Here is a 12292-nt window from a genome sequence, read left to right as displayed (position 1 = left end):
GACTTGACAAGCAGACGCGCATTTCACACTACGTAACAAGACGGCACTGACACTATCAAAGACGGGACCGCTACCTATACGTTTACATCACGTCTAAATTTTCGCTCTAACGCATATATGTTACTTAAAGGCACAGTTTAATCCATAAAGCATCAATTCATACAACATGTAAACAGTCCCACCCTCCACAACAAGCAGTTTTGTTTCTTCGTTCATGGGCTGAAACTCCCACGGCTTTTACGTGTATGACCGTTTTTACCCCGCCGTTTAGGCAGCCATACGCCGCTTTCGGAGGAAGCATGCTGGGTATTTTCGTGTTTCTATACGACCCACCGAACTCTGACATGGATTACAGGATCTTTTTCGTGCGCACTTGGTCTTGTGCTTGCGTGTACACACGGGGGTGTTCGGACACCGAGGAGAGTCTGCACACAAAGTTGACTCTGAGAAATAAATCTCTCGCCGAACGTGGTAGGGACGAACTCATGCTGACAGCGGCCAACTGGATACAAATCCAGCGCGCTACCGACTGAGCTACATCCCCGCCCTGACTGAGCTACATCCCCGCCCTGACTGAGCTACATCCCCGCCCTGACTGAGCTACATCCCCGCCCTGACTGAGCTATATCCCCGCCCTGACTGAGCTACATCCCCGCCCTGACTGAGCTACATCCCCGCCCTGACTGAGCTACATCCCCGCCCTGACTGAGCTACATCCCCGCCCTGACTGAGCTACATCCCCGCCCTGACTGAGCTACATCCCCGCCCTGACTGAGCTACATCCCCGCCCTGACTGAGCTACATCCCCGCCCTGACTGAGCTACATCCCCGCCCTGACTGAGCTACATCCCCGCCCTGACTGAGCTACATCCCCGCCCTGACTGAGCTACATCCCCGCCCTGACTGAGCTACATCCCCGCCCTGACTGAGCTACATCCCCGCCCTGCAGGAAGCAGTCAGGGTGTTGATTGTTGTTATGTGTTCGAGTAGAAGGACGGTCCTTTCCAAATGTAAAGGCCTGGGCAGACTCTGACAAAAATGAGTCGACCTGTGTATTTAGCTGACGAGTGTTGCACATCAGCAGACAAGTTGACAGCATGAAGGATTGGCTGTCTCGCACGCGCGAAAAAAAGAGAAGAAAGGATTTTACTTTTCACGAAGGTGATTTATGTGTGATGAGGTGATGCGAAGTTTAAAGGCTGCCATACTCGTAGCGTTCATTAAGTAATTCATATTGTTTACATGCGCCAATAGTGTTATAAAACTGTACCTAAGGGGATATAATAACGATTGGCTGTAGCTTTCGAACACAGAAAAAAATATTTCAGTATTGCAAAGTGGTGTTGATAGTGTCGAATGTAAACAGAACAGTCTCAAACACCATCTTTGGTTTACGAAACGTCACGAAGTGACGTCAACGCGTGGTGTTGATAGTGTCGAATGTAATTAAGTTATCCATTAATTTATTTTGATGTCATTATTCACCTGAAGAATTCCAAGAGTAACAGCCCGCATGAGTGGTCATTAATTATCATTATTGTATGCCGGTGAAAACCATTTTGACCCTTAATGCCAAACAATTGTGAAATTTGATTATTTTGATACAAAACAACTGACTCGTGTCGTTATAGTTCTTAGACTTTGTGTACACACGTCAGTGTGTGTGTGTGTGTGTGTGTGTGTATGTGTGTGTGTGTGTGTGTGTGTGTGTGTGTGTTTGTGGGCGAGTGTGTGTGTGTGTGTGTGTGTGTGTGTGTGTGTGTTTGTGCGCGAGTTTTAGCGTGCGTGCCGCTGGTTCGTATGTGTGCGTGCGTGTGTACGCGTGCGTATGTGTGCGTGCGTGCTGGTTCGTATGTGAGCGTGCGTGTGTATGCGTGCGTATGTGTGCGCGCGGGTGTGAGGCGCGTGTGAATTCAGTCACACCAACCGTACCATTTTTCACTTATAACGTTTCAACACTCCAAGGCACAGCAAATTCTTAAACTGTTACTATCCACAATACTAACAAGGAACTTAGTCGATAAATATCGACAGGGGGCCGACAAATGGTTTAAATGGGAAATGTGTGTATATGGGTGTGGGTTTGAAACAAACAAACAAACCAACCCATGTGAACCCCGGGCCGCAGGCCTTCGATGTAGTGATTGAAAAAAAAAGGATGTTCTCAAATGGTTCAATTCTCATTTGGTCTGATTCTCAAATGGTACCGGTATACTCCCCCCCCCCTGGCCGCAGGCCTAGGAGTAAAATTTTTATAGACACTGACCTTCTTCCCAGGGGTCATTGACCCAGTTTTAGCTATGAGAGGTGGTTCGCCCAGAGGCTGTAGAGTATACTGGGGCGGTCTCTTTGATGTCTTGAGAGGAAACTTGGCCAGGGTAGTACATGCACCAGAACTGGTGGACACCAAGGACAAACATGAAATCGAAGCAGTTTGCTTTCAGAGAGAACGGTCGTCAGCAACTCAAACTTCTCTGTTTTCTTTTTTTTTTTAAATCTGACTTTCTTTGTGGCCCCCTGACTCCGCCCCCTCCCTCTGTAAGGACCCTCCTCCACAAGGACCGATTTTTGTCAACATTTTAAAGGTAGCTAGAGAGGGGTTCCACTGTATGACCTAACCGCTACTGGCAGACGGCCTCAATCTTCACGCGCAAAGACGAGATTAATAGGTGCTCGGTTTTGGTATTTTGAATTACATTACATTAAACCTTTGTTGGGTTTCATGGTCATGGCAACAGCCATAATAATATTACATGATGTATAATATCATATTTCAGCATATGTGAATTACATGTCATCATACTAAACTGTCATACATTTTTATTCCTACATTATTCTGATTGATCACAACCAAACCTACTATCATTGGACACATCCAAATGCAAGCGCCTGTTCTTGACAATTTCTCTCTGATCTAAATATAAAATCAGTGCAATTTCCTGGGTCGGGCTTTGCCACAGACACTCACGGTTTGGCCTGTAGGTAAAATGTACAATGTATTTTCTGATTTGTGCACAAAAGCTTTTTTTCTTTTTTCTTTTTTTTAACATAACAATGTTTAATGTCACTGTATGTTTAAAAGACCATGGTCATATTTGTAAAAAAAAATGTTAAATTAGAAAATAAATAACATTTTGGTTCATGATTTTTCCTACACCTGTGCTAAAAATAAGAAATAAAAATGTCGGGTATATAAGTCACTCAAATACAGCTAGGTATGAATGGCTCGGTTTGAGTTTGTTGCAGTTGACCCTGCACAATGCGACATGTCATGTTTTTGTTGAACAATTTTGACGTCACCCCTCCCATAGGGTGACGTATTTCACAACTTCCTGTGTTACACAAACTCTGTGATGACCAATTTTGACGTCACCCCTCCCATAGGGTGACGGATTTCACAACTTTCTACAGATGAACAATTTTGACGTCACCCCTCCCATAGGGTGACGGATGTCACAACTTCCTGTGTACACAAACTGATGACGTATTTCACAACAAAATGGCGCTGCCCATGGTCAACCTCGAAACTATCCGTATAGAATGGGGGCGTCCTCGCCCCCATAACAAATCCCAGAACGGCCCTCAAGTGCTCTGCTCGGTTGACGCTGAGCGAAGTTTGAAGGTGCGAATCAGCAGCAAACAGAAATTGCACAACGTTTACTGCAAGAATAACCCACAACACTCCCGGGATCAAAGTCATGGCTAAATGTTACGTGAGTGTAAACACACCATTCAGCGCACATAACCACGCCATCTTCTTAATGTGGTTACGTTACCCGGGCGGGTGGTATTTTAACTGTTTGATCCGGGGTAGCCTCAGTCAATATAAGCCTTATAGTCACTTTCCTTTTAGTGTAAACATATTTCTTGTAGCAGAAAAGTGTGTGTAATCTTGCTAGGAAGCCTAAATTTAACCTCAAATGAATTGGGCAAAGCTTGGTGCATTGAAATAAGGCCGGTTATGTTGCACAATATACGAACTTAAATTTAAAGAAACATACAATCAGGAGATAAAATATGTTTATTATTTATTCTCTGTGTCCTCGCCTATCCATAACCTACGAAACCCATCTCGAACTTCTTCAAACTATTAAAACGTCCCCGTGTCAGGTCATGACCCACTGGCACTGATCTGTCACGGTCCAGGTTTATGGTCACAGTGATTCTGAAGTGTCAAGATGTTAGCAGGTATAAGCCGAGCCGAAATCAATCTACCTGCAGCACAGGAGCTTGTATCCAATCGCCGGTCGATCATTATTTACAGTCCACTACTACGACATACTACTACTATCGTAGTAGTGGACTGTAAATAATGATCGACCGGCGATTGGATACAAGCTCCTGTGACCTGCAGCTTGTGGCTTCGCCCGCACTGTGGTATAGAAAGAGCCCCCCCCCCCCCTCGTCTTCTGATCAGTGTTCTCGTGTATGTGTGTGTTTATGTGGTTTTTTTTCTGTTTTCTTGAAACATTTGCTAGCTTGTCAGTTTGTTTGATTGTTTGTTTTTATTACCATTGTATAAAAGTAAAGTTTTCAAAAAATGTATGTCCAGAGGAGCACGCTCAGAGAGAGAGAGAGAGAGAGAGAGAGAGAGAGAGAGAGAGAGAGAGAGAGAGAGAGAGAGAGAGAGAGAGAGAGAGAGAGAGAGAGATCAAATCAAATCAAATCAAATCAAATCAAATTTTATTTTACGAGGGTTGTGGCATAAGCAATATAAACGAGCTTCTTTTCAACCAGCCCTCGCCCAGAGAGGGACTATTCTAATCTTGAATACATATATATATATATACACATACGTAAAACAATTACAAAAGATAAGCAAGGCAGAGAAACTATTCACATGACTATATACACGTTGTAGGCTATACATACATTCTTGCGTTATGAAACACTGATGCTTTATGGACAGATATGATCAATATGAAAATAATCAGAACGAAGTCTTCCATCACTGTGACTTTTCGTAATTTGACATTAAATGTAATGAGAGGTGTTTTTTGAAAGTATTGAGAGTATTGAGAGAGAGAGAGAGAGAGAGAGAGAGAGAGAGAGAGAGAGAGAGACAGAGAGACAGAGAGAAAAGAGAGAGAGAGAGAGAGAGAGAGAGAGAGAGAGAGAGAGAGAGAGAGAGAGAGAGAGAGAGAGAGAGAATTGAATTGAATTGAACTTTATTTAACAAGGATTAAGATTTAAGGCTACGCCTTTTCTTACAATCTGTCCTTGGGACGCATAGACACACAACTACATAATTAAAAAATTAAAATGAAAAAGTTAAAAAGTTAACCAACAAAAGGAGGTCGGAAAACTTCAGCACGTGATAATAAAGATGACGATGATGATGATGATGACGATGATGATGATGATGAAGATGAGGCATGAAGAGCATACATATGTGGTTATTCATAAAATCAAATGCATACTATGCAGGTAATTATAAATACAAGCTGGTAGCAATCGAACATGTAGCAATAGTACAACAAAATATGTTCAGAATATACAATGCACAGCATATCTTTGACGTAATACTAAGTGTGGTAAATCAAAAGGCGTTAAACTACTCAGACATTAAGTGGTTTTTAACACATTTTTTAAAACTTTTGAATTCCAAACTGAAGTACCCGAAAAAGCAAGACTGGTCTTATACAGGTCAATTCGTGGAATCGGTGGGATCAAGTTGACCGACCCATATCTGTGGGTAGCTTTATTAAATAATGATGTAATGTAAATCGGCACTTTACCGTAATACAATTTATGCATGAAAATGGCTTTGTTTACCTTGAGATGCTTTTCCAGTGGAAGAAAGTTAAGCATTTTTAATGTCATATCTGTTGAGGCATTATCCTTTACGATGAGTTTGGCCGAGCGACGATAGAGAGAGTCTAACTTTTTCAAGTGGACATCACTGCTGCCATCCCAGAGCGTCGAAACATAATTAATGTGAGGCATTACATGAGCATGGTGGAACATTTCCAGAGTCCTTTTGTCCGTAAATTGCTTTAACTTGGATAGGAGGAAAACGTTCTTGGCTACTTTCTTGCAAATATGCTGTAATTGTGCCTGCCACTTGAATTCACAATCAATAATTACCCCTAAAACGCGATGCTGTTGAACTTGTTCAATTGATTGCGTACCAATAGTAAGATTTAGTTTGAGTGGAGAAATCTGGTGTTTTTGTCTGGTTGCAATTACCATACTTTTAGTTTTTATTGGATGGACAAGCATAGCATTGGCACTACACCAGTTATTTACATCGTTTAAAGCTGTTTGAAGGGAGGACTCTATTACTGGAACAGACTTTCCACTTGCATGAAGAGAAGAATCGTCAGCAAAAAAATCACTTCTTACATTACTATCAGAAATGTGCAGTGGCAGATCATTGATATACAGATAGAACAAGATCGGCCCAAGCACTGAACCTTGAGGCACCCCGCATTTCACAGTCTCCTCAGTAGATATTTTACAGTTTAGGGCAGTATATTGAGATCTGTCATGTAAATAGGAAGCAAAGAAGTTACACACTGAGAGAGAGAGAGAGAGAGAGAGAGAGAGAGAGAGAGAGAGAGAGAGAGAGAGAGAGAGAGAGAGAGAGAGAGAGAGAGAGAGAGAGAGAGAGAGAACGCCAGAGAGACGGAGAAAGAGAGAAAGAAAATCTATAGTATATAGACAGAGAATTACCATTAAGATGTAGGTCACCAGGTATGTAAGACGAAGATGTTACGATTTCGAAATCATAGATTGTTTCTGTCTACGAACAAAGTGTAAACAGCGTAAGTGCTTAACAAATAACTCGGAGATAAGTACAAGTCGCCACCTACTTGTTTCAATATTTGCACGAGTTTCGTTGTTGCGAACCAAACCATTATACTGATCTAAGATTTCAAACTACCATGTCACGAGAAAACTAGTGAGACTTATCTCGTCAAGACTGCAGCACAGACGTATGCTCACACAAATGTTAAAGGGACTGTCTTCCCCTTGTACGTAAATTATCACAGACCCATTCATGTCTGTACATTTTCAAAATAACTTCAGCATAAAAAAGATCTCTCTCTGAACAGGAAGCAGCAGAATGGCTGTTGATTTTGTTTGTGTGTCTTAAAAAAAAGAATACTCGACTCCCCCGAAATCGGCGTATGCTGCCTGAATGACGGGATAAAAACGGTCATTCGAGTAAAATTCCACTCGTGTAAAAACATGAGTGAACGTTGGAGTTTCAGCCCATGAACGAAGAAGAAGAAGAAGAGGAAGAAGAAGGAGAAGAATGCTCGACTACTCCATGTCTAAGCCTGAAGAGACGTGGGATGGTTACTCAATCGTTTTCATGATAAGCAAGGTGCTTTTAAATGTATACTGAGGGATTTATACATATTGTTTTGTTGCCGCTGTCGATTCAGCCATTTGGCTGTATTTATCGGCATGCTTTGATGATATAAAAAACGCAGACTGTTCCACCCTGAGCTAAGTTCAAAGATCGATGAAGTAATTCTACGCCATCAGCTGTGAAGAATGCCTTTGAGCACGGGAGCTTTATATTACCGTGTTGAGGAATAGTTAAACGTATCTCGCACACTCCGGTCAAGCTGTGGGATATCAATTTATATCACACGCTCCAGTTGTGATATACTGTCTGCATTGTATTCCCATTAAAAGGCGGAGGATTGGTACACCTTGGCTTTTATGGTTTTATGTCAGGTGCAGGAATGATGTTTCTTTATGAGAAGCTAGTCCGGGGTTAAAAGGGGTATAAGTGGCTTGTATTCAAACTTTAGCCTTACAACAGGATTAAAATATTCAAAATTACAGTGGCATTACGTTACACTGTCGGGTTATAGTGAAGAGAAAATATTCCCTTTTGTTGTACTGTAAAGAAATAACGAAAGAAATAACGAAAGAAAGAAAGAAACTAAAGTTGAAAGAACGACATATAGACAGGGTTAAGTGGCTTGTAGGCCCTATTCCTCAGTTTGTGTTTACTACAGGATTAACCTATTCAAAACAACAGTGGTGTAACGTTTTACAATCACAAGTCACAGAAACAAAAAAATGTCATGTTTTGTACTGGAAAGAAAGAAAGAATGAGAGAAGAAGAAAAAAATAACCTAGAAAGAAAGAAAACAACATAATTAAATGAGAGAAATTCAGCCGTTGTAATAGTTTGAGATTTTTGACAATAAACTATTTCCGTCTCACGTGAAATTGTTTGCTGTTCACAGCAGTAACCAATGTGAGAACAAGCGGACAGACACCGTGGTTCTGAATAAGTTCAGCACTGCGGCGTGACGAACATACAGAAAAATAGACAGAGCACAAGAACCTCGCAAATACCAACATGTCAAGAGTGTTTTACTCCAATGTAAATCCATAATGTTGATCATAATGACATCGGCTTAACACAAACAAACGCTGCTCTTTAACGTTGACGAAACAGCTTCAAACGCTGTACCTTGACAAAGCCTGTACAAGACGTTTTTACACCCCCGGTATAGGGGTGTGTATAGGATTCGGTCGATGTGTTTGTTTGTTTGTTTGTTTGTGTGTTTGTGTTCGCATATAGATCTCAAGAATGAACGGACCGATCGTCACCAAACTTGGTGAACAGGTTCTATACATTCCTGAGACGGTCCTTACAAAAATTGGGACCAGTCAAACACACGGTTAGGGAGTTATTGATGGATTAAGATTCTACAAGGACTTATAGAGAGACATTAATGGTCAAAGGGAAATAACCTTCTCAGTTGGTGGCAGTGAGAATGGTTATTTCCCTTTGACCAACGGGGGTGCTTTTCCTACCTCGAAGGAATTTCTTGTTCTGAATGAATGTTACTGTGTAACCACACTTGGTATAGGCTAAGCAAGACTTGCTGTGTGGTCCCAAGTTTATCTTTTGCATTATATGCCACCCCTTTGTCATTTATATAAAATCATGTTCAAACTAAACAGCTTCAACAGAAGGATGGACAGTTATTTTTGTTGCAGTGGGAACAGTGGATCCCAGTGGGTACAAGTGGTGTCTCTTATTCAAATATCGATACACAGAACACCTTAGTAGCGGGGTGATAAGAATGTGTGACAGACATTTTCATAGACAAGGTGTGCGATAGATGAACCTTGAAAGAAGTACAGTCGAACCTGCCCTGAACACATCCTCTTAATCACGACCACCCGCCCACAACGACCATCCCAGAGTATCCCCGAAAAGGTTTTATTCTTTTATAAATAATCTTTCACTTGCGCTCAGAAGGGAATGTAAATTTTAAGTATTTCACAGCATCTTACAATCAGTTTCAACTGATGAACAGATACAAGTGTTAACCTTGGTATGACAATCAAAGGGGTTAGCCAACGACTCTAGACATATCAATATTCGCTAAGGACGTATGTGATAGATATCTCACGTGATACTGTTCACGTCGGAAAACTTTAGAACGGGGTGAAGATAAAAGTGTACAAAGACAGAAGGACGGACAGACATATGGGCTGATGGACAGACACACACACACACACACACACACACACACACACACACACATACACACACACACACACACACACACACACACACACACACACACACACACACATACACACACACACACACATATTCACCACAGTCTTATCTTACCACAGTCACTTCGTTGTTCAGAGTTTTCATTGGTTGTAGTTTAGCAAATGTTCGGCGAGAGTTGCTTGTTGTTTTCAGGGTGTACGCTCGTGTTCAAGAAGGTGTGTGTGTGTGTGTGGGGGGGGGTGTAGTGGGGTGCAGGTGGATATGTGTGCGTGTGTGTCTGTGTGTGTGCGTGTGTGTGTGTAGAGCGATTCAGAGTGAACTACTGGACCGATCTTTATGAAATTTGACATGAGAGTTCCTGGGTATGATATCCCCGGATGTTTTTTTTTCTCCATTTTTTCGATAAATGTCTTTGATGACGTCATATCCGGCTTTTTGTAAAAGTTGAGGCGGCACTGTCACACCCTCATTTTTCAATCAAATTGATTGAAATTTTGGCCAAGCAATCTTCGACAAAGGCCGGACTTCGGTATTGCATTTCAGCTTGGTGGCTTAAAAATTAATTAATGACTTTGGTCATTACAAATCTGAAAATTGTACCAAAAATAATGTTTTTATAAAACGATCCAAATTTACGTTCATCTTATTTTTCATCATTTTCTGATTCCAAAAACATATAGATATGTTATATTTGGATTAAAAACAAGCTCTGAAAATTAAAAAAATTTAAAATTATGATCAAAATTAAATTTTCGAAATCAATTTAAAAACACTTTCATCTTATTCCTTGTCGGTTCCTGATTCCAAAAACATAAAGATATGATATGTTTGGATTAAAAACGCGATCAGAAAGTTAAAACGAAGAGAGGTACAGTAAAGCGTGCAATGAAGCACAGCGCAACCGCTACCGCGCCAAACAGGCTCGTCACTTTCACTGCCTTTTGCACTAGCGGCGGACTACGTTCAATTTCATTCTGTGAGTTCCACAGCTTGACTAAATGTAGTAATTTCGCCTTACGCGACTTGTTTTCATTTTAATTTTTTTCACCTTTCTTTCGTTATCGTCTTGTGTCGTCTTTGTACCGGTGAGTACAGTAATCCTTTGTTTTTTAACTACAACCAATGCACAATGCAAACGTTGTGGAAACGTTCTCAATGTTTTCCTTGACTAAAAGCTAGTTTAAACCAACCACTCTCACTCTCACCCATTCGCTCAAATGGCTTAGAAAGTACAGTACCGAACACGACAGCCTTGTCAGTGACAATGATAACAACTTCTGTCCGCCCAAAATCCCACGTAGTTATTATTCATTATTATACTAAAAAGGCATTGCATACCCAGGGATGTTGCTACAAATGTGTGCTAATGGGACACATGACCTGACTTAATCAACATGAATAGGACATTTGACCGGCTTCACAAATTTTAATAGGACATTTCAGGTGACCTACATTGGTCGTACACATTATCGTCTGCTATCAACCGTTCTCTCTTTATGTCGTCTTTTCTTCTCTTTTGTTTTATTGGGGTTGCATGTACCTCCTTTTGTATGCTTTTGGCTGCTTTCACTTTTAACCTCTCTCTCTCTCTCTCTCTTTTTTTGTTGTTGATATTACGTTACCACCACCCCCCACCCCCAATGCTTGTGAACAGGCTGGTAGTCTCGCAATTAAAGCATCTCTCTCTCTCTCTCTCTCTCTCTCTCTCTCTCTCTCTCTCTCTCTCTCTCTCTCTCTCTCTCTCTCTCTCTCTCTCTCTCTCTAGTGTGTGTGTGTGTGTCTGTCGGTGTGGTTTGTTGCTGTGTCTGGTGGTCTGGTGATGCAAGCAAAATGTAATCGGACACAGTCCGCCTTCTACAAAGTATTATAGGACACTTGACCGAGACCTGATCATATCAATCGGACATTTAAGGCAGTTTATCGGTCTATGACCGATGTCCGACTAACGACATCCCTGTCATACCGTTTAACCGCGCTGGAAGGAAAATTTCAGAATGTCGCGACAAGAAAACTAGACCTAAATACAGTATCATGAACATGCGCACTAACTTTGTCGGTATTGGTATCTATGACTTCAGTTTCTGCACCCATAACCCACAGTAGTTAAATATTATCACACTGAAAAAGCATCATACCGTCTAATTTTGGAAGTACAAGTAAAAGCTAATGATAATCATTGCTACAAGAAGACTAGATCTAAAGGCAGTACCAAAATAATAAAGCAAGCAGTCCAGAGATCTATGAGCAGTTCTATCCTTTTGCTGCCAAACACTCCAAAATGACACCAAAACACCACATGGAGGATCTTACTCCATCCATCGTCTAACGTGGCAGTTCCGTGCACAAGCTAGGCCCAAGACAACTTGTCAAAATCACTTACCTCACTAGCAAAGTTACTTGAAAGTCCACCGAAAGAAATCCCTTTTTGCAGCCATTTTCTTGCATAAGAATCGTCCATCCATTTCCTCTGCTTCACATTCCCACAGACATGCGTCATGAACAATACGCACAAATGCAAATGACGTCATTTTGGAACGAGTGAGATTTCGATCTGAATCCAGTGCTCTCCCTTGCATGCTCACCTTTCACTCTGATCTAAAAAGAACTTTTTGTTTTAGGATCAGTGACCTTTCGTTGGTCGTCTTGTTGTCAATGTACAGTACTTTACAAAGAAAGAAAAAATGAGAATAAAAAAATAAGAAAAGAAAGCAAGAAATTAGATGAACAAATAAATGCCTCGTTTATTCTGTAAACCTTCATGGATCTTCATGCAGGGAGAGAGAG

At 41.3% G+C, this 12292-nt stretch overlaps 1 protein-coding gene across 1 annotated transcript in view; it reads right to left on the bottom strand.

Annotated features, from left to right (window-relative positions):
- Window positions 1-11974, bottom strand: part of LOC138952795 (protein phosphatase 1 regulatory subunit 27-like) — an 80793-nt gene extending 68819 nt beyond the window's left edge. The window contains exon 1 of the mRNA XM_070324537.1: window positions 11889-11974. The gene's annotated coding sequence lies outside the window, so the exon portion shown is untranslated. The remainder of the gene's footprint in view (window positions 1-11888) is intronic.
- Window positions 11975-12292: the final 318 nt, after the last annotated feature.

This window comes from Littorina saxatilis, linkage group LG17 (genome assembly GCF_037325665.1).
Source record: "Littorina saxatilis isolate snail1 linkage group LG17, US_GU_Lsax_2.0, whole genome shotgun sequence".
NCBI classification, from domain to species: Eukaryota; Metazoa; Mollusca; class Gastropoda; order Littorinimorpha; family Littorinidae; genus Littorina; species Littorina saxatilis.
The sequence above is the reverse complement of the archived record's forward strand: the minus strand, read 5'-3'. Positions and strand labels throughout refer to the sequence as shown.